This window comes from Panulirus ornatus, chromosome 19, assembly GCF_036320965.1.
Source record: "Panulirus ornatus isolate Po-2019 chromosome 19, ASM3632096v1, whole genome shotgun sequence".
In the NCBI taxonomy this organism is placed as follows: domain Eukaryota; kingdom Metazoa; phylum Arthropoda; class Malacostraca; order Decapoda; family Palinuridae; genus Panulirus; species Panulirus ornatus.
The window spans coordinates 32,464,237-32,487,911 of NC_092242.1; positions in this window are offsets into that span (position 1 = coordinate 32,464,237).

Below are 23,675 nucleotides of genomic sequence, written 5' to 3' on the forward strand. Positions count from 1 at the left end.
CCACAAGCATCTTTTGCGCAATCCATCACTGATTCCCTAAATACATCCCATTCCTCCCCCACTCCCCTTACTTCCATTGTTCTCACCTTTTTCCATTCTGTACTCAGTCTCTCCTGGTACTTCCTAACACAAGTCCCCTTCCCAAGCTCAATTACTGTCACCACCCTCTTCACCCCAACATTCACTCTTCTTTTCTGAAAACCCATACAAATCTTCACCTTAGCCTCCACAAGATAATGATCAGACATCCCTCCAGTTGCACCTCTCAGCACATTAACATCCAAAAGTCTCTCTTTCGCGCGCCTGTCAATTAACACGTAATCCAATAACGCTCTCTGGCCATCTCTCCTACTTACATAAGTATACTTATGTATATCTCGCTTTTTAAACCAGTATCCCCAATCATCAGTCCTTTTTCAGCACATAAATCTACAAGCTCTTCACCATTTCCATTTACAACACTGAACACCCCATGTATACCAATTATTCCCTCAACTGCCACATTACTCACCTTTGCATTCAAATCACCCATCAGTATAACCCGGTCTCGTGCATCAAAACCGCTAACACACTCATTCAGCTGCTCCCAAAACACTTGCCTTATGACGTCCGTCTGTACTCACGTTACTCGTCTACTACATAGTAAGTAAAGACTCATGACTTAAACAATGGGAAAAGTGTACACAGCGAGAACGAAGACTGGAATATTATCATATTTAGAAACGTAGAACAACATGATGGTATTATTGCTCAGTAGAGTGATAGCAATGGTGCGTACAGAGTACAACATTATAATATATGCACATCAGTGATCATAGTGTGAGTAATTGGAACATTTTGTGAAAGTGGTGAAACTCGTGAAAGCTTAGTGACTCGTGACTGATGGCTGCCACAGCTCCTGCACCCTACCGGGCGGCGGAGGTTGGAGCGTGAACACAAGAGTGATAAGAGACAAGAATGTTAATCGGAAAGCAAGCAGAATATAATGCATCATCAGGAACCCGGATGACAAGAACAGTTCAGGCTCCTGGTCCCAAGAGAAGATTACAGCTACTGATGCTGACGAGAACCTCACACCATCACATTAGAAGACGTGCCTCCCTCCACACAGCACATCACCAAGCTCCACGAGATCCGGCATCCATGGAACATTCCCACTAAGGCTCTACCTCAGCTCCTGCACCTACACTAGCGCCACGGGGACGTTACCAACTACATCTGAACTTCTCACGTCACCCTACACCAGCTCGCTTATTGGATGCTGGTACACGGTGGTCGTCTGCGGCGGTCAAGAGGATTTTCCCAATGTCAGCCTCGCATGACGACAACAAAAAATCAAGAACCATTGCAACACAAACCTCGCCAGGTGGTAGAGTGTCCCGCAGTGTATCGAGACAGACTTCCTCAGAACTTTTTAAAGGGGATGTAAATGTTTATAGTTGTGTTACTGGAGTGATAGTTTTCATACATGGTGCTTTGACAAGAAAATAGTGAATTTGGAAAAAATGTAGCTTAGACATTGAAGCTTATTGATACAGTGGTCAAATTGATGAGAACTACTATTGACGTTTGTGTAAATAAATTATTCATTTCCTTTTTCCATAGCCAGAGGTTGAACCATTATGTGACATCCATTTTTTCATTTCATTTCAAGCTAGAAGTTTCAGTTTTCTAAATTGTTTCTTACATTTTTCATATGTATATATATGTATGTGTGTGTGTGTGTGTGTATATGTGCGTATGTATGTGTGTGTGTATGTGTATATATATATATATATATATATATATATATATATATATATATATATATATATATATATATATATATATATATATATATATATATAAATATATATATATATATATTATCCCTGGAGATAGGGGTGAAAGAATACTTCCCACGCATTCCTCGCGTGTCGTAGAAAGCGACTAGAGGGGACGGGAGCGGGGGGCCAGAAATCCTCCCCTCCTTGTATTTTTTTTAACTTTCTAAAATGGGAAACAGAAGAAGGAGTCACGCGGGGAGTGCTCATCCTCCTCGAAGGCTCAGATTGGGGTGCCTAAATATGTGTGGATGTAACCAAGATGTGAAAAGAGAGCTAGGTAGTATGTTTGAGGAAAGGAACCTGGATGTTTTGGCTCTGAGTGAAACGAAGCTCAAGGGTAAAGGGGAAGAGTGGTTTGGGAATGTCTTGGGAGTAAAGTCAGAGGTTAGTGAGAAGACAAGAGCAAGGGAAGGAGTAGCAATACTCCTGAAACAGGAGTTGTGGGAGTATGTGATAGAATGTAAGAAAGTAAATTCTCGATTAATATGGGTAAAACTGAAAGTTGATGGAGAGAGATGGGTGATTATTGGTGCATATGCACCTGGGCATGAGAAGAAATATATATATATATATATATATATATATATATATATATATATATATATATATATATATATATATATATATATATATATATATGTATATGAGTAGAAGTACCACCTGGACCTGTCATTCAAGATGCACACAGTGAACAAGACTGCACAAATGAAAGTAAACATATTGCATTGAACATGATAGTGCCACACTACCAAGATCAGAAAATAGAAAGTAGTAAAAGTTCATCCTCTCATCTTGGACCTGCCAGTGAGGAAGACCGAAAACGCCGTGGATCAACATCAATCTTTGTTAATGCTCTTGGACACAATACTCAGAAAGCAAGTCGTTGTGGGGACTCAGCTTCTTCTACCATTCAGTACCTTAATAACATCATACAAATGTAAAGAGTTTTTTAGTAGATAATAACATTTTAGATTTTTTTTTTCATATGTAATTGCTTTTTCCAACTTTGTATAGGAAACATCAGGAATGTGATAATACTGGCCTCACTTACACATCTCCACTCTCCAGCTGTCAAGTATGATTTACTGAAACCAGCACTTACCATCCACAACCAGGTCTTTTAGATTGCTTCATATGCTCTGGATCAGTCCATTACCATCTTGTTGATCCTATATTTCACATGAATCCAGTTCATTCTATCCTATGCATGCCCTTCATTTTCCTGAATGTTTAGGCCCCAGTACCCCAAAGCCTCCTTCAGTCATTCCTTTCATCTCCTTCTAGGTCTCCCTATTCCCATTTGTTTCATCTACTTTTAATATTAAGATCCTCTTAGTCAGTCTTTCTTTGCTCATCTTTGTTATATATATATATATATATATATATATATATATATATATATATATATATATATATATATATATATATATATATATATATATATATATGCTTACTATATTCCCTGGGGATAGGGGAGAAAGAATACTTCCCACGTATTCCCTGCGTGTCGTAGAAGGCGACTAAAAGGGAAGGGAGCGGGGGGCTGGAAATCCTCCCTCTCGTTTTTTTTTTTTTTTTTAATTTTCCAAAAGAAGGAACAGTGAAGAGGTCCAGGTGAGGATATTCCCTCAAAGGCCCAGTCCTCTGTTCTTAACGCTACCTCGCTATCGCGGGAAATAGCGAATAGTATGAAAAAAAAAAAAAAAAAATATATATATATATATATATATATATATATATATATATATACATGTGTATGGGGGGGGGGGTTGGGCCATTTCTTTCGTCTGTTTCCGTGCGCTACCTCGCAAACGCGGGAGACAGCGACAAAGTATAAAAAAAAAAAGAAAAAAAAAAATTTATATATGTATATATATATATATATATATATATATATATATATATATATATATATATACATACATATATATATATATATATATATATATATATATATATATATATATATATATATATATATATATATATATATATATATATATATATATTATCCCTGGGGATAGGGGTGAAAGAATACTTCCCACGCATTCCTCACGTGTCGTAGAAAGCGACTAGAGGGGACGGGAGCGGTTTGTCAGAAATCCTCCCCTCCTTGTATTTTAACTTTTTAAAAATGGGAAACAGAAGGAGTCACGCGGGGAGTGCTAATCCTCCTCGTAGACTCAGATTGCGGTGTCTAGATGTGTGTAGATGTAAGCAAGATGTGAAAAAGGAGAGATAGGTAGTATGTTTGAGGAAAGGAACCTGAATGTTTTGGCTCTGAGTGAAACGAAGCTCAAAGGTAAAGGGGAAGAGTGGTTTGGGAATGTCTTGGGAGTAAAGTCAGGGGCTAGTGAGAGGAGAAGAGCAAGGGAAGGAGTAGCAGTACTCCTGAAACAGGAGTTGTGGGAGTATGTGATAGAATGTAAGAAAGTAAATTCTCGATTAATATGGGTAAAACTGAAAGTTGATGGAGAGAGATGGGTGATCATTGGTGCATATGCACCTGGGCATGAGAGGAAAGATCATGAGAGGTAAGTGTTTTGGGAGCAGCTGAATGAGTGTGTTAGTGGTTTTGATGCACGAGACCGGATTATAGTAATGGGAGATTTGAATGCAAAGGTGAGTAATGTGGCAGTTTAGGGAATAATTGGTTTACATGAGCTGTTCAGTGTTGTAAATGGAAATGGTGAAGAGCTTGTAAATTTATGTGCTTAAAAAGGACTGGTGATTGGGAATACATGGTTCAAAAATCGAGTTATAAATAAGTATACGTATGTAAGTACGAGAGATGGCCAGACAGTGTTATTAGATTACGTGTTAATTGACAGGCGCGCGAAAGAGAGACTTTTGGATGTTAATGTGCGGAGAGGTGCAACTGGAGGGATGTCTGATCATTATCTTGTGGAGGCTAAGGTGAAGATTTGTATGGGTTTTCGGAAAAGAAGAGTGAATGTTGGGGTGAAGAGGGTGGTGAGAGTAAGTGAGCTTGGGAAGGAGACTTGTGTTAGGAAGTACCAGGAGAGACTGAGTACAGAATGGAAAAAGGTGAGAACAATGGAAGTAAGAGGAGTGGGGGAGGAATGGGATGTATTTAGGGAATCAGTGATGGATTGCGCAAAAGATGCTTGTGGCATGAGAAGAGTGGAAGGTGGGTTGATTAGAAAGGGTAGTGAGTGGTGGGATGAAGAAGTAAGATTATTAGTGAAAGAGAAGAGAGAGGCATTTGGACGATTTTTGCAGGGAAAAAATGCAATTGAGTGGGAGATGTATAAAAGAAAGAGACAGGAGGTCAAGAGAAAGGTGCAAGAGGTGAAAAAGAGGGCAAATGAGAGTTGGGGTGAGAGAGTATCATTAAATTTTAGAGAGAATAAAAAGATGTTCTGGAAGGAGGTAAATAAAGTACGTAAGACAAGGGAGCAAATGGGAACTTCAGTGAAGGGCGCAAATGGGGAGGTGATAACAAGTAGAGGTGATGTGAGAAGGAGATGGAGTGAGTATTTTGAAGGTTTGTTGAATGTGTTTGATGATAGAGTGGCAGATATAGGGTGTTTTGGTGGAGCAGGTGTACAAAGTGAGATGGTTAGGGAAAATGATTTATTAAACAGAGAAGAGGTAGTAAGAGCTTTGCGGAAGATGAAAGGTGGCAAGGAAGCAGGTTTGGAGGGTATTGCAGTGGAATTTATTAAAAAAGGGGGTGACTGTATTATTGACTGGTTGTTAAGGTTATTTAATGTATGTATGACTCATGGTGAGGTGCCTGAGGATTGGCGGGATGCGTGCATAGTGCCATTGTACAAAGGCAAAGGGGATAAGAGTGAGTGCTCAAATTACAGAGGTAAAAGTTTGATGAGTATTCCTAGTAAAATATATGGGAGGGTATTGATTGAGAGGGCGAAGGCATGTACAGAGCATCAGATTGGGGAAGAGCCGTGTGGTTTCAGAAATGGTAGAGGATGTGTGGATCAGGTGTTTGCTTTGAAGAATGTATGTGAGAAATACTTAGAAAAGCAAATGGATTTGTATGTAGCATTTATGGATCTGGAGAAGGCATATGATAGAGTTGATAGAGATGCTCTGTGGAAGGTATTAAGAATATATGGTGTGGGAGGCAAGTTGTTAGAAGCAGTGAAAAGTTTTTATCGAGGATGTAAGGCATGTGTACGTGTAGGAAGAGAGGAAAGTGATTGATTCTCAGTGAATGTATGTTTGCGGCAGGAGTGTGTGATGTCTCCATGGTTGTTTAATTTGTTTATGGATGGGGTTGTTAGGGAGGTGAATGCAAGAGTTTTGGAAAGAGGGGCAAGTATGAAGTCTGTTGGGATGAGAGTGCTTGGGAAATGAGTCAGTTGTTGTTCGCTGATGATATAGCGCTGGTGGCTGGTTCATGTGAGAAATTGCAGAAGCTGGTGACTGAGTTTGGTAAAGTGTGTGAAAGAAGAAAGTTAAGAGTAAATGTGAATAAGAGCAAGGTTATTAGGTACAGTAGGGTTGAGGGTCAAGTCAATTGGGAGGTGAGTTTGAATGGAGAAAAACTGGAGGAAGTGAAGTGTTTTAGATATCTGGGAGTGGATCTGGCAGCGGATGGAAACATGGAAGCGGAAGTGGATCATAGGGTGGGGGAGGGGGCGAAAATTCTGGGAGCCTTGAAGAATGTATGGAAGTCGAGAACATTATCTCGGAAAGCATAAATGGGTATGTTTGAAGGAATAGTGGTTCCAACAATGTTGTATCGTTGCGAGGCGTGGGCTATGGATAGAGTTGTGCGCAGGAGGATGGATGTGCTGGAAATGAGATGTTTGAGGACAATCTGTGGTGTGAGGTGGTTTGATCGAGTAAGTAACGTAAGGGTAAGAGAGATGTGTGGAAATAAAAAGAGCGTGGTTAAGAGAGCAGAAGAGGGTGTTTTGAAATGGTTTGGTCACATGGAGAGAATGAGTGAGGAAAGATTGACCAAGTGGATATATGTGTCGGAGGTGTAGGGAACGAGGAGAAGAGGGAGACCAAATTGGAGGTGGAAAGATGGAGTGAAAAAGATTTTGTGTGATCGGGGCCTGAACTTGCAGGAGGGTGAAAGGAGGGCAAAGAATAGAGTGAATTGATACCGGGGTTGACGTGCTGTCAGTGTATTGAATCAAGGCATGTGAAGCGTCTGGGGTAAACCATGGAAAGCTGTGTAGGTATGTATATTTGCGTGTGTGGAAGTATGTATATACATGTGTATGGGAGTGGGTTGGGCCATTTCTTTCGTCTGTTTCCTTGCGCTACCTCGCAAACGCGGGAGACAGCGACAAAGCAAAAAGAAAAAAAGAAAAAAATATATATATATATATATATATATATATATAAATATATATATATATATATATATATATATATATATATATATATATATATATATATATATATATATATATATATATATATATATATATATATATATATATATATATATATATATATATATATATATATATATATATGTAGTATGCTGGTGGATAGGGTAGAAAGAATACTTCCCACGCATTCCTCACTTGTCCTAGAAGGCGACTAAAAGGGACGGGAGCGGGGGCTAGAACCCCTCCCCTCCTTGTATTTTAACTTTCTAAAAGGGGAAACAGAATAAGGAGTTACGCGGGGAGTGCTCATCCTCCTCGAAGGCTAAGACTGGGGTGTCTAAATGTGTGTCTATGTAACCAAGATGAGAGAAAAGGAGAGATAGGTAGTATGTTTGTGGAAATGAACCTAGATGGTTTGGCTCTGAGTGAAACGAAGCTCAAGGGTAAAGGGGAAGAGTGCTTTGGGAATGTTTTGGAAGTAAAGTCAGGGGTTGGTGACAGGACAAGCGCAAGGGAAGGAGTCGCTCTACTCCTGAAACAGGAGTGGTGGGAGTATGTGATAGAGTGTAAGAAAGTAAACTCTAGACTGATATGGGTAAAACTGAAAGTTGATGGAGAGAGATTGGTGATCATTGGTGCATATGCACCTGGGCATGAGAAGAAAGACCATGAGAAGCACGTGTCTTGGGAGAAGCTGAATGAGTGTGTTAGTAGTTTTGATGCAAGAGACCGGGTTATAGTGATGGGTGATTAGAATGCAAAGGTGAGTAATGTGGCAGTCGAGGGAATAATTGGTATACATGGAGTGTTCAGTGTTGTAAATGGAAATGGTGAAGAGCTTGTAGATTTGTGTGCTGAAAAAGGACTGGTGATTGGGAATACCTAGTTTAAAAAGCTAGATACACATAAGTATGCGTATGTAAGTAGGAGAGATGGCCAGAGAGCGTTATTGGATTACGTGGTAATTGATAGTCGCGCGAAAGAGAGACTTTTGGATGTTAATGTGCTGAGAGGTGCAACTGGTGGGATATCTGATCATTATCTTGTGGAGGCGAAGGTGAAGTTTTGTAAAGGTTTTCAGAAAAGAAGAGAGAATGTTGGGGTGAAGAGAGTGGTGAGAGTAAATGAGATTGGGAAGGAGACTTGTGTGAGGATATACCAGGAGAGACAGAATACAGAATTGAAAAAGGTGAGAAGAAAGAAGGCAAGGCGAGTGTTGGAGGAATGGGATGTATTTAGGAAAGCAGTGATGGCTTGCACAAAAGATGCTTGTGGCATGAGAAGCGTCGGATGTGGGCAGATTAGAAAGGTAGTGTGTGGTGGGATGAAGAAGTACGATTATTAGTGAAAGAGAAGAGAGAGGCATTTGGACGATTTTTGCAGAAAAAATTATGGAAATGAGTGGGAGATGGATAAAAGAAAGAGGTAGGAGGTCAAGAGAAAGGTGCAAGAGGTGAACAAGAGGGCAAATGAGAGTTGGGGTGAGAGAGTATCATTAAATTTTAGGAAGAACAAAAGATGTTTTGTAAGGAGGTAAATAAAGTGCGTAAGACAAGGGAACAAATGGGAATTTCAGTGAATGGGGCTAATGGGAGGTGATAACAAGTAGTGGTGATGTGAGAAGGAGATGGAGTGAGTATTTTGAAGGTTTGTTGAATGTGTTTGATGATAGAGTGGCAGATATAGGGTGTTTTAGTCGTGGTAGTGTGCAAAGTGAGAGGGTTGGGGAAAATGATTTGGTAATCAGAGAAGAGGTAGTAAAAGCTCTTTGGAAGATGAAAGCCGGCAAGGCAGCGGGTTTGGATGGAATTGCAGTGGAATTCATCAAAAAAGGGGGTGACTGTATTGTTGACTGTTTGGCAAGGTTATTTGATGTATGTATGATTCATGGTGAGGTGCCTGAGGATTGGCGGAATTCTTGCATTGTGCCATTGTACAAAGGCAAAGGGGATAAGAGTGAATGCTCAAATTACAGAGGTATAAGCTTGTTGAGTTTTCCTGGAAAATTATATGGGAAATTATATATTGATTGAGAGGGTGCAGGCATGTACAGAGCATCAGACTGGGGAAGAGCAGTGTGGTTTCAGAAGTGGTAGAGGATGTCTGGATCAGGTTTTTCCTTTGAAGAATGTATGTGAGAAATACTTTGAAAAGCAAATGGATTTGTATGTAGCATTTATGGATCTGGAGATGGTATATGACAGAGTTGATAGGGATGCTCTCTGGAAGGTAGTAAGAATATATGGTGAGGGAGGGAAGTTGTAAGAAGCACTGAAATGTTTTTATCGAGGATGTAAGGCATGTGCACGTGTAGGAAGAGAGGAAAGTGATTGGTTTCTCAGTGAATGTAGGTTTGCGGCAGGGATGTGTGATGTCTCCATGGTTATTTAATTTGTTTATGGATGGGGTTGCTAGGGAGGTGAATGCAAGTTTTGGAAAGAGGGGCAAGTATGCAGTCTGTTGTGGATGAGAGAGCTTGTGAAGTGAGTCAGTTGTTGTTCGCTGATGATATAGCGCTGGTGGCTGGTTCATGTGAGAAATTGCAGAAGCTGGTGACTGAGTTTGGTAAAGTGTGTGAAAGAAGAAAGTTAAGAGTAAATGTGAGTAAGAGCAAGGTTATTAGGTACAGTAGGGTTGAGGGTCAAGTCAACTGGGAGGTGAGTTTGAATGGAGAAAAACTGGAGGAAGTGAAGTGTTTTAGATATCTGGGAGTGGATCTGGCAGCGGATGGAAACATGGAAGCGGAAGTGGATCATAGGGTGGGGGAGGGGGCGAAAATTCTGGGAGCCTTGAAGAATGTATGGAAGTCGAGAACATTATCTTGGAAAGCATAAATGGGTATGTTTGAAGGAATAGTGGTTCCAACAATGTTTTATGGTTGCGAGGCGTGGGCTATGGATAGAGTTGTGCGCAGGAGGATGGATGTGCTGGAAATGAGATGTTTGAGGACAATGTGTGGTGTGAGGTGGTTTGATCGAGTAAGTAACGTAAGGGTAAGAGAGATGTGTGGAAATAAAAAGAGCGTGGTTAAGAGAGCAGAAGAGGGTGTTTTGAAATGGTTTGGTCACATGGAGAGAATGAGTGAGGAAAGATTGACCAAGTGGATATATGTGTCGGAGGTGTAGGGAACGAGGAGAAGAGGGAGACCAAATTGGAGGTGGAAAGATGGAGTGAAAAAGATTTTGTGTGATCGGGGCCTGAACTTGCAGGAGGGTGAAAGGAGGGTAAAGAATAGAGTGAATTGATACCGGGGTTGACGTGCTGTCAGTGTATTGAATCAAGGCATGTGAAGCGTCTGGGGTAAACCATGGAAAGCTGTGTAGGTATGTATATTTGCGTGTGTGGACGTATGTATAGACATGTGTATGGGAGTGGGTTGGGCCATTTCTTTCGTCTGTTTCCTTGCGCTACCTCGCAAACGCGGGAGACAGCGACAAAGCAAAAAAAAAAAAAAAAAAAAAATATATATATATATATATATATATATATATAAATATATATATATATATATATATATATATATATATATATATATATATATATATATATATATATATATATATATATATATATATATATATATATATATATATATATATATATATATATATATATATATATATGTAGTATGCTGGTGGATAGGGTAGAAAGAATACTTCCCACGCATTCCTCACTTGTCCTAGAAGGCGTCTAAAAGGGACGGGAGCGGGGGCTAGAACCCTTCCCCTCCTTGTATTTTAACTTTCTAAAAGGGGAAACAGAATAAGGAGTTACGCGGGGAGTGCTCATCCTCCTCGAAGGGTAAGACTGGAGTGTCTAAATGTGTGTGGATGTAACCAAGATGAGAGAAAAGGAGAGATAGGTAGTATGTTTGTGGAAATGAACCTAGATGGTTTGGCTCTGAGTGAAACGAAGCTCAAGGGTAAAGGGGAAGAGTGCTTTGGGAATGTTTTGGAAGTAAAGTCAGGGGTTGGTGACAGGACAAACGCAAGGGAAGGAGTCGCTCTACTCCTGAAACAGGAGTGGTGGGAGTATGTGATAGAGTGTAAGAAAGTAAACTCTAGACTGATATGGGTAAAACTGAAAGTTGATGGAGAGAGATTGGTGATCATTGGTGCATATGCACCTGGGCATGAGAAGAAAGACCATGAGAAGCACGTGTCTTGGGAGAAGCTGAATGAGTGTGTTAGTAGTTTTGATGCAAGAGACCGGGTTATAGTGATGGGTGATTAGAATTCAAAGGTGAGTAATGTGGCAGTCGAGGGAATAATTGGTATACATGGAGTGTTCAGTGTTGTAAATGGAAATGGTGAAGAGCTTGTAGATTTATGTGCTGAAAAAGGACTGGTGATTGGGAATACCTAGTTTAAAAAGCTAGATACACATAAGTATGCGTATGTAAGTAGGAGAGATGGCCAGAGAGCGTTATTGGATTACGTGGTAATTGATAGTCGCGCGAAAGAGAGACTTTTGGATGTTAATGTGCTGAGAGGTGCAACTGGTGGGATATCTGATCATTATCTTGTGGAGGCGAAGGTGAAGTTTTGTAAAGGTTTTCAGAAAAGAAGAGAGAATGTTGGGGTGAAGAGAGTGGTGAGAGTAAATGAGATTGGGAAGGAGACTTGTGTGAGGATATACCAGGAGAGACAGAATACAGAATTGAAAAAGGTGAGAACAAAGAAGGCAAGGCGAGTGTTGGAGGAATGGGATGTATTTAGGAAAGCAGTGATGGCTTGCACAAAAGATGCTTGTGGCATGAGAAGCGTCGGATGTGGGCAGATTAGAAAGGTAGTGTGTGGTGGGATGAAGAAGTACGATTATTAGTGAAAGAGAAGAGAGAGGCATTTGGACGATTTTTGCAGAAAAAATTATGGAAATGAGTGGGAGATGGATAAAAGAAAGAGGTAGGAGGTCAAGAGAAAGGTGCAAGAGGTGAAAAAGAGGGCAAATGAGAGTTGGGGTGAGAGAGTATCATTAAATTTTAGGAAGAACAAAAGATGTTTTGTAAGGAGGTAAATAAAGTGCGTAAGACAAGGGAACAAATGGGAATTTCAGTGAATGGGGCTAATGGGAGGTGATAACAAGTAGTGGTGATGTGAGAAGGAGATGGAGTGAGTATTTTGAAGGTTTGTTGAATGTGTTTGATGATAGAGTGGCAGATATAGGGTGTTTTAGTCGTGGTAGTGTGCAAAGTGAGAGGGTTGGGGAAAATGATTTGGTAATCAGAGAAGAGGTAGTAAAAGCTCTTTGGAAGATGAAAGCCGGCAAGGCAGCGGGTTTGGATGGAATTGCAGTGGAATTCATCAAAAAAGGGGGTGACTGTATTGTTGACTGTTTGGCAAGGTTATTTGATGTATGTATGATTCATGGTGAGGTGCCTGAGGATTGGCGGAATTCTTGCATTGTGCCATTGTACAAAGGCAAAGGGGATAAGAGAGATAATGCTCAAATTACAGAGGTATAAGCTTGTTGAGTTTTCCTGGAAAATTATAGGAAATTATATATTGATTGAGAGGGTGCAGGCATGTACATAGCATCAGACTGGGGAAGAGCAGTGTGGTTTCAGAAGTGGTAGAGGATGTCTGGATCAGGTTTTTCCTTTGAAGAATGTATGTGAGAAATACTTTGAAAAGCAAATGGATTTGTATGTAGCATTTATGGATCTGGAGATGGTATATGACAGAGTTGATAGGGATGCTCTCTGGAAGGTAGTAAGAATATATGGTGAGGGAGGGAAGTTGTAAGAAGCACTGAAATGTTTTTATCGATGATGTAAGGCATGTGCACGTGTAGGAAGAGAGGAAAGTGATTGGTTTTCAGTGAATGTAGGTTTGCGGCAGGGATGTGTAATGTCTCCATGGTTATTTAATTTGTTTTTGGATGGGGTTGCTAGGGAGGTGAATGCAAGTTTTGGACAGAGGGGCAAGTATGCAGTCTGTTGTGGATGAGAGAGCTTGTGAAGTGAGTCAGTTGTTGTTCGCTGATGATACAACGGAAAATATCACTCTGTCATGTTTAATTTTGACGGAAAAGGGATAAGATTTCCTTTTTGACGACATAATTGATAGAGAAAATGAAGATCAATAAATATCTCTATGTAGATAAGAAATTTCACTTCAAACATTCACTGTATCTATTTCATGATGCTCAAACAAAGAAATTAGTTAAGTTTTCAATGTTCTTACGGACCTAAGGGATCTGTTACCCTTCTCATAACAAAGAAATTCAAGAAATGAGTGACATTTCTGAAAGTCTGTATCATACAAATGGTTAATTTTCAATGCACATTGATCAGCTAGATAAGCATTTCATTCAGGCAGATAGAATATCTCCAGTGATCTGAAAGAAAAAATCCTTGTATCATTACTTTCCAAGGAATAACGAAAACTTGCCAAAACAGAAAGAAATGTTACATTCAGACACATAAATTCCATTTGGGATTAGTTATTCAGAAATAAGGTAAAATATACAAAAGACGCGGGTGTACATGTATTATCTCGAGAAGAATGTATTGGTGAAACAGCAAAAATTTAATGAAAAGTGTTTAACAGCACAGACGAGATGTAAGAGTTGGCAATGAGAGAAGAACTGTTTCTCTTTTTTTTTTTTTTTGTCATGTTAGTGATTTGAATCATATGATTAACAACAATAACTCTCACCAGGTCTTCAAATCTAATGTTTACGTCAAGAAGAGAATTGTTGAATCTAGTTTAAGATCCGTTTGAAATCTAAATTCATCAGATGGGTCGCTCTTCATCTTTAAAATTTATTAAAAGAAAATGGATAATGAATTGGTAAATTTACCAAGAGAAGCAAGTTAGAAATGCACTGTCCCATCTGGTCAATGATAAACTGTTAAGTTTAGCTTACAGAGAATGGCGTGACCTGCTGACGTTCGTAGTTTACATGTAGCCAAAGGCAAATGTTCCTTGTTCACAGATGCAAAGTTTACCTTAATTTGAAGTTGTTCCCATTCTTTGTCATTCTCAGTTCCAATTGACAAGGATCCTTGAGGAACCAAAAATATAGTGGAAAATGAAGTTTAGTATAAGAACGTGGAGTATTGCTGACACAACGTTGATTACCGTCGCGAAGGCCAGAGAGCGCAAACAAAAACATAGTGACAAAGTATATATAACAGAAATAACAAGGCTCATAATGGAATATGCACACACTCAGAGTAAGTAACTATAAATACATGATTTTCATGTCAAATATATACACATCCTCTAAACAATGAATACATCCTGTAGTTCTGCGGTCTCTACTCAGACATTATTCCTTCATACGTGAGTTAGGATATCTTGTAGTTAGAATGTTGGAAGACTGGAGGCACGAGCAACACAAAGAATAACATGTATGTTTACCCCCACAAGTACAGTGTTTCATCCTGAACACTTGTACACACGCTCGTCTCTCAGCTGCTGTGACCCTTCCAGGAACGAGAGGTACAGGAGAATATCTACGATCTGTTCGCTGCAAACCTGCGACTCCGTTAATATATAGCATTTTGGAACTACACGTTTGCCGGGAGATATGGTACGTTAATTACCACCAGTACAGACGTCTTTGAAGGAATCTGTTTCCTTATATCTGGGGAGACCGCCAAAAACATTTCACACACATTGTTACACTTATGGTAGGTTGTTATGTTTTGCCCGTTTTCTATTCCAAACCCCTACCACGGTGGCAGACATCTTTAAAGGGGTCTGTTTATTTACATGCAGGCGAGGAGAACGGGGTCACTGGAGGGGAGTGGAAGGGGGAAGTTTTTTTTCAGGGACCATTTTTTATACCTCTGGGACAGACGTCCATGAAAGGGTCTGGTTATATACTCTGGCATGGGAGGGAGGGGTACAGGAAAGCGAAGTGCCCCTTGTGACGACCAGGGAGTCTACCAGTTCACCTGCAATCCACAACAGACAATTCGTAGGATTTTTCGGCTTTGAATTAGGTCTAAAATCGACGATATAATCTTCCATTTCGTCTGACCCAAAAATAGTTGATTCTCGTTCGGTACAGTTCGTGTAACTCATCTCTACTTTCGAGCCTTTCACTCGGCCAGTTTCATGAGCATTCTTACTACCTGAATTTTGATGCCAGATGGTTTCCCTGTTATCGCCATCTACCACTCCGGCAGTGCTGGAAGGTCCAAAGGCTCTAAAGTGAATATGCTACTAAAATTTCACTCACATTGTCATATGTTACCGACGTCGGTAACGTATTTCTGTTTTTTTGTATAATTATTTGAACTATTGATTACTGCATTTATCATATATGAATCCATATTTCTTTGTTTATCATTTACGTATATTAAAAATATTTTCCTCAAACTTCTTTTGTTCCTTCTTTTTTCTGTAACTGCAGTTATCCCTTGCTCTGTCCCCCACGTGGCCTTACATTCCTCTGCACGTAAACCTCGCGAGTTAAACAACACTAATTTCCTTTTGCAGTTAGTTTCCTCCATCCTTTCACCACTATTGATATCTACCTTTCTACTGCTATTTATGAAATTTCAAAATCTTTCATGCCAAATTTTGAGACAGCCTCCCAGTTTTTCTTTTCGGAATATTTGCTGTTTCAAATATATCTCCTCCCTAAACCTTCTGCTGTTGTCTGGGTTTGCTTTTCATTTTTCGGCACTTCCTCCTCCATCATATACCAAGCCTGTCGCTATGGGATATTTCCAGTGGTTCGAACGAGCGTCCATCCAAACACATACACACACACACACACACACACACACACACACACACACACACACACACACACTGCATGTGATAAAGAAAACTGTAAATCTTAAATTCTCGCCAAAATGTATTACTGATAGCCTGGACGCACCACAGATATTCTAAGCATATTCTAACGAACAGTTTAAAACGTTTATTCTCACGTTCTAAAACTCAAGATAACTGGCGGTGATGATTCTACATCTGCTTGTTGGAAATACTTGCAGCTCAAAAGTCCATCAAAGTGACGTCCAACTGTCAGACCTAAGACTCTTTTACTATACTATGGTCAGCCAAGGTGTCCAAACCAGAATGGAACCGTATGGAAAATATGCTATCTAGCCCTATTTGCGTATTTTTGCTTCTGCCATAGTTAATCGAAGAAAGACATGTGCCTTCCCTCTATCGCCAAGCAACTATCATCCCAGTGCCGAAGATATCTAATACCTGATCCATAGATGAATTGAGATCCATAAGCATTACTCCCACATTTAACAAAATCCTTGAGTGCTTTGCTGCACCAAAAGGTTATGGCTGGCATTTTCCATACATTGACCCAAGACAGCAGGGAAACATGACTCGATGTTCAGCCACATATTACCTTCTCCGTCTAGGTCATAAAAATGTTGATTAACCTCAATAAACCTGGCAGACTGTTTTATTTGGTTCTGTATGATTTCTCGAAGGTTTTCATCTCAAGGCCCACTTAGTTATCACCCAGTAACTGCGAAACAGGACTGTGACTCACACTTCGCTTTCGGAAGGTAGTGCAAAGAAAATGTCGAAGAAAGATACATTTGCACAAATGAATATACATATATATATATATATATATATATATATATATATATATATATATATATATATATATATATATATATATATATATATATATATATGTATATATATATATATATATGTATATATATATATATATATATATATATATATATATATATATATATATATATATATATATATATATATATATATATATATATATATATATATTTCTTTTTTCTTTTTTTTTTTTCTTTGCTTTGTCGCTGTCTCCCGCGTTTGCGAGGTAGCGCAAGGAAACAGACGAAAGAAATGGCCCAACCCACCCCCATACACATGTATATACATACGTCCACACACGCAAATATACATACCTACACAGCTTTCCATGGTTTGCCCCAGACGCTTCACATGCCCCGATTCAATCCACTGACAGCACGTCAACCCCAGTATACCACATCGCTCCAATTCACTCTATTCCTTGCCCTCTTTTCACCCTCCTGCATGTTCAGGCCCCGATCACACAAAATCTTTTTCACTCCATCTTTCCACCTCCAATTTGGTCTCCCTCTTCTCCTCGTTCCCTCCACCTCCGACACATATATCATCTTGGTCAATCTTTCCTCACTCATTCTCTCCATGTGCCCAAACCATTTCAAAACACCCTCTTCTGCTCTCTCAACCACGCTCTTTTTATTTCCACACATCTCTCTTACCCTTATGTTACTTACTCGATCAAACCACCTAACACCACACATTGTCCTCAAACATCTCATTTCCAGCACATCCATCCTCCTGCGCACAACTCTATCCATAGCCCACGCCTCGCAACCATACAACATTGTTGGAACCACTATTCCTTCAAACATACCCATTTTTGCTTTCCGAGATAATGTTTTCGACTTCCACACATTCTTCAAGGCTCCCAGAATTCTCGCCCCCTCCCCCACCCTATGATCCACTTCCGCTTCCATGGTTCCATCCGCTGCCAGATCCACTCCCAGATATCTAAAACACTTCACTTCCTCCAGTTTTTCTTCATTCAAACTCACCTCCCAATTGACTTGACCCTCAACCCTACTGTACCTAATAACCTTGCTCTTATTCACATTTACTCTTAACTTTCTTCTTTCACACACTTTACCAAACTCAGTCACCAGCTTCTGCAGTTTCTCACATGAATCAGCCACCAGCGCTGTATCATCAGCAAACAACAACTGACTCACTTCCCAAGCTCTCTCATCCCCAACAGACTTCATAGTTGCCCTCTTTCCAAAACTCTTGCATTCACCTCCCTAACAACCCCATCCATAAATAAATTAAACAACCATGGAGACATCACACACCCCTGCCGCAAACCTACATTCACTGAGAACCAATCACTTTCCTCTCTTCCTACGCGTACACATGCCTTACATCCTCGATAAAAACTTTTCACTGCTTCTAACAACTAGCCTCCCACACCATATATTCTTAATACCTTCCACAGAGCATCTCTATCAACTCTATCATATGCCTTCTCCAGATCCATAAATGCTACATACAAATCCATTTGCTTTTCTAAGTATTTCTCACATACATTCTTCAAAGCAAACACCTGATCCACACATCCTCTATCACTTCTGAAACCACACTGCTCTTCCCCAATCTGATGCTATGTTCATGCCTTCACCCTCTCAATCAATACCCTCCCATATAATTTGCCAGGAATACTCAACAAACTTATACCTCTGTAATTTGAGCACTCACTCTTAACCCCTTTGCCTTTGTACAATGGCACTATGCACGCATTCCGCCAATCCTCAGGCACCTCACCGTGAGTCATACATTCATTAACTAACCTTACCAACCAGTCAACAATATATATATATATATATATATATATATATATATATATATATATATATATATATATATATATATATATATATATATATATATATATATATATATATATATATTTAGCTTTTTCTCTCTTTCATACTATTCGCCATTTCCCGCGTTAGCGAGGTAGCATTAAGAACAGAGGACTGGACCTTTGAGGAAATATCCTCGCCTGGCCCCCTTCTCTGTTAATTCCTTCCGAAAAAGAAAACGAGAAGGGAGGATTTCCAGCCCCCCGCTTCCTTCCCTTTTAGTTGCCTTCTACGACACGCAGGGAATACGTGAGAAGTATTCTTTCTCCCCTATCCCCAGGGATATCTATATGCATATATATACATACATACATACATATATATATATATATATATATATATATATATATATATATATATATATATATATATATATATATATATATATATATATATATATATATATATATATATATATATTTTCTTTTCTTTCTTTCAAACTATTCGCCATTTCCCACATTAGCGAGGTAGCGTTAAGAACAGAGGACTGGGCCTTTGAAGGAATATCCTCACTTGGCCACCTTCTCTGTTCCTTCTTTTGGAAAATAAAAAAAAAAAAACGAGAGGGGAGGATTTCCAGCCCCCCGCTCCCTCCCCTTTTAGTCGCCTTCTATGACATGCAGGGAATACGTGGGAAGTATTCTTTCTCCCCTATATATCCCTATATATCCCTGGAGGTAGGGGAGAAAGAATACATCCATGCCTCACAGACCTTTCCATTAATCTTACAATATCTTAGCCCAGTAGGCCCTTTGGTTGCCCATTGTACCTATCTGATCATGATAAATTCACAAATTCTTGATGGTCTTATGTACTCTAGTATTTCTCCTTTTACCACAACGGTTTTCTAGAAGGCATACATAATCAGTATCGATTACCAGAAATTTAGGATTATGTAAAGCTTGTATAGTTTTATTTACAAATGTTTACTGTACACATTATATATGGTTTCATAACATTTTTTAGAGATGTCAAGTAGTGTAGAATATTTTGGCCCCATTGTACCCAAGTCCTTAATATACCACTGATTTCGAAGGTGATCAGACCTAATTGATGTACAACTCTACAACACTTATTTTATTTATGTGAATTTAATCTGGTAATTTTATGAACAAAATTCCAACATAAACTCATGAAAGGTTGGTTTCCAATGACAAAAAACAGTTCTGAATATACTTCCAGTGCTTATAAAGTTATTCCTCTTCTACATAAATGTTGTCATAACATTAAATTCAAAAACATCCTTACCATTTGAATAATTATTTAAATAAACTTACTTTGCTCATACTAGAAAATGGCTAATACATGTTTTACAAGAAAAACTTTCAAGGTCATTATCATGGACATTATTAATTTGAAATTTTTTTTTTATCTATTTATATTTTATATATATATATATATATATATATATATATATATATATATATATATATATATATATATATATATATATATATATATATATATATATATATATATATATATATATATATATATATATATATATATATATATATATATATATATATATATATATATATATATATATATATATATATATATATATATATATATATATATATATATATATATATATATATATATATATATATATATATATATATATATATATATTTCTTTCTTTCTTTCAAACTATTCGCCATTTCCCGCATTAGCGAGGTAGCGTTAAGAACAGAGGACTGGGCCTTTGAGGGAATACCCTCACCTGGCGCAATTGTCTGTTCCCTCTTTTGAAAAAAAAAAAAAAAAAAAAAAAAAAGGCGACTAAAGGGGACGGGAGTGGGGGGCCAGAAACCCTCCCCTCCTTGTATTTTAACTTTCTAAAAGGGGAAACAGAAGAAGGAGTCACGCGAGGAGTGCTCATCCTCCTCGTAGACTCAGATTGGGGTGTCTAAATGTGTGTGGATGTAACCAAGATGAGAAAAAATGAGAGATAGGTAGTATGTTTGAGGAAAGGAACCTGGATGTTTTGGCTCTGAGTGAAACGAAGCTCAAGGGTAAAGGGGAAGAGTGGTTTGGGAGTGTCTTGGGAGTAAAGTCAGGGGTTAGGTTAGTGAGAGGACAAGAGCAAGGGAAGGAGTAGCACTACTCCTGAATCAGGAGTTGTGGGAGTATGTGATAGAGTGTAAGAAAGTAAATTCTAGATTGATATGGGTAAAACTGAAAGTTGATGGAGAGAGATGGGTGATTATTGGTGCATATGCACCTGGGCATGAGAAGAAAGATCATGAGAGACAAGTGTTTTGGGAGCAGCTGAATGAGTGTGTTAGTGGTTTTGATGCACAAGACCGGGTTGTATTGATGGGTGATTTGAATGCAAAGGTGAGTAATGTGGCAGTTGAGGGAATAATTGGTGTACATGTTCTGAAAAAGGAGTGGTGATAGGGAATACCTGGTTTAAAAAGAGAAATATACATAAGTATACGTATATAGGTAGGAGAGTTGGCCAAAAAACGTTATTGGATTACGTGTTATTTGATAGGCGCGCAAAAGAGAAGCTTTTGGATGTTAATGTGCTGAGAGGTGCAACTGGAGGAATGTCTGATCATTATCTTGTGGAGACGAAGGTGAAGGTTTGTAGAGGTTTTCAGAAAAGAAGAGAGAATGTTGGGCTGAAGAGAGTGGTGAGAGTAAGTGAGCTTGAGAAGGAGACTTGTGTGAGGAAGTACTAGAAGAGACTGAGTACAAAATAGAAAAAGTTGAGAACAAAGGACGCAAGGAGAGTGGGGGAGGAATGGGAGGTGTTTAGGGAAGCAGTGATGGCTTGTGCAAAAGATGCTTGTGTCATGAGAAGCGTGGGAGGTGGGCAGGTTAGAAAGGGTAGTGAGTGGTGATATGAAGAAGTAAGATAATTAGTGAAAGAGAAGAGGGGAATTTCGACAATTGTTCAAGGAAATCATGCAAATGAGTGAGCGATGCATTAAAGAAAGACAGGTGTTCAAGAGAAACGAACAAGAGGTGAAAAAGAGGGCAAATGAGAGTTGGGGTGAGAGAGTATCATTAAATTTAGGGAGACTAAAAAGATGTTTTGGAAAGAGGTAAATAAAGTGCGTAAGACAAGGGAACAAATTACAACATCCGTGAAGGGGGCTAATGCGGAGGTGATAAGCAGTGGTGATGTGAGGAGATGGAATGAGTACTTTGAAGGTTTGTTGAATGTGCTTGTTGATGGAGTGGCAGGTATAGGATGTTTTGGTTGAGGTGGTGTGCAAAATGAGAGGGTTAGGAAGAATGATTTGGTAAACATAGAGGAGGTAGTAAGAGCTTTGCGGAAGATGAAAGCCGGCAAGGCAGTGGTTTTGGATGGTATTGCAGTGGAATTTATTAAAAAAAAGAGGTGACTGTATTGTTGACTGGATGACAACGTTATTTAATGTATGTATGACTCATGGTGAGGTGTCTGAGGATTCGCGGAATACTTGCATAGTGCCATTGTACAAAGGCAAAGGGGATAAAAGTGAGTGCACAAATTATAGAGATATCTTTGTTGAGTATTTCTGGTAAATTATATGAGAGGGTATTGACTGAGATAGTGAAGGCATGTACACAGCATCAGATTGGGGCAGTGTGGTTTCAGAAGTGGTAGAGGATGTGTGAATTATGTGTTTGCTTTGAGGAATGTATGTGAGAAATACTTAGAAAAGCAAATGGATTTGTATGTAGCATTTATGTATCTGGATAAGGCATATGATAGAGTTGATAGAGATTCTCTGTGGAAGGTTTCAATGATATATGGTGTGGGAGGCAAGTTGTTAGAAGCAGTGAAAAGTTTTTATCGAGTATGTAAGGCATGTGTACGAGTAGGAGGAGAGGAAAGTGATTGGTTTTCAGTGAATGTAGGTTTGCGGCATTGGTGCGTGATGTCTCCATGGTTGTTTGATTTGTTTATCGATGGGGTTGTTAGTGAAGTGAATGCAAGAGATTTCGAAAGGGGGGCAAGTATGCAGTCTGTTGTGGATGAGATAGCTTGGGATGTGAGTCATTTGTTGTTTGCTGATGATACAGCGCTGGTGGCCTTTTCTTGTGAGAAACTGCAGAAGCTGGTGACTGACTTTGGTAAAGTGTCTGAAGGAAGAAAGCTGAGAGTAAATGTGAATACGAGGAAGATTATTAGGTACAGTAGGGTTGAGGGACAAGTCAATTGGGAGGTAAGTTTGAATGTAGAAAAACTAGAGGAAGTGAAGTGTTTTAGATATCTGGGAGTGGATTTAGCAGCGGATTGAACCATGGAAGCGGAAGTGAATAATAGGATGGGGGAGGGGGCTAAAGTTCTGGGAGAGTTGAAAAATGTATAGAAGTCAAGAATGTTATCTTGGAAAGAAAAAAAGGGTATGTTTGAAGGAATAGTGGTTCCAACAATGCTACATGGTTGAGCCGTGTACGTAATACATAGAGTTGTGCGGAGGAGGGTGGATGTGCTGGAAATGAGATGTTTGAGGACAATATCTGGTGTGAGGTGGTTTGATCTAGAAAGTCATAAAAAGGCTAAGAGAGATGCGTGGTAAAAAAAATGAGTGTGGTTGACAGAGCAGAAAATGATGTTTTGAAATTGTTTGGTTACATGGAGAGAATGAGTGAGGAGAGATTGACAAAGAGAATATATGCGTCATAGGTTGAGGGAACGAGGATAAGTGGGAGACCAAATTGGAGGTGGAAATATGAAATGAAAAAGATTTTGAGTGACCTAGGCCTGATCATACAGGAGGTAGAAAGACGTACAAGGAATAGGGTGAATTGGAACGACGTGGTATACCGAGGTCGACGTGATGTCAATGGATTGAACCAGCGCATGTGAAGCGTCTACGGTAAACCATGGAAAGTTTTGTGGGGCCTGGATGTGGAGGGGAAGCTGGGGATTCGGTGCATTATACATTACAGCTAGAGACAGCCTAAACGAATGTAGTCTTTCTTTTCTTTTCCTAGCGCTACCTCGCGCACATGCGGGGGGAAGGGGTTGTCATTTCATATTTGTCGGGGTGGTGACGGGACTGAATAAAGGCAGACATTATGAATTATGTATATCTGCAAATATGTACACGTCTGTGTGTGTGTATATATATATAT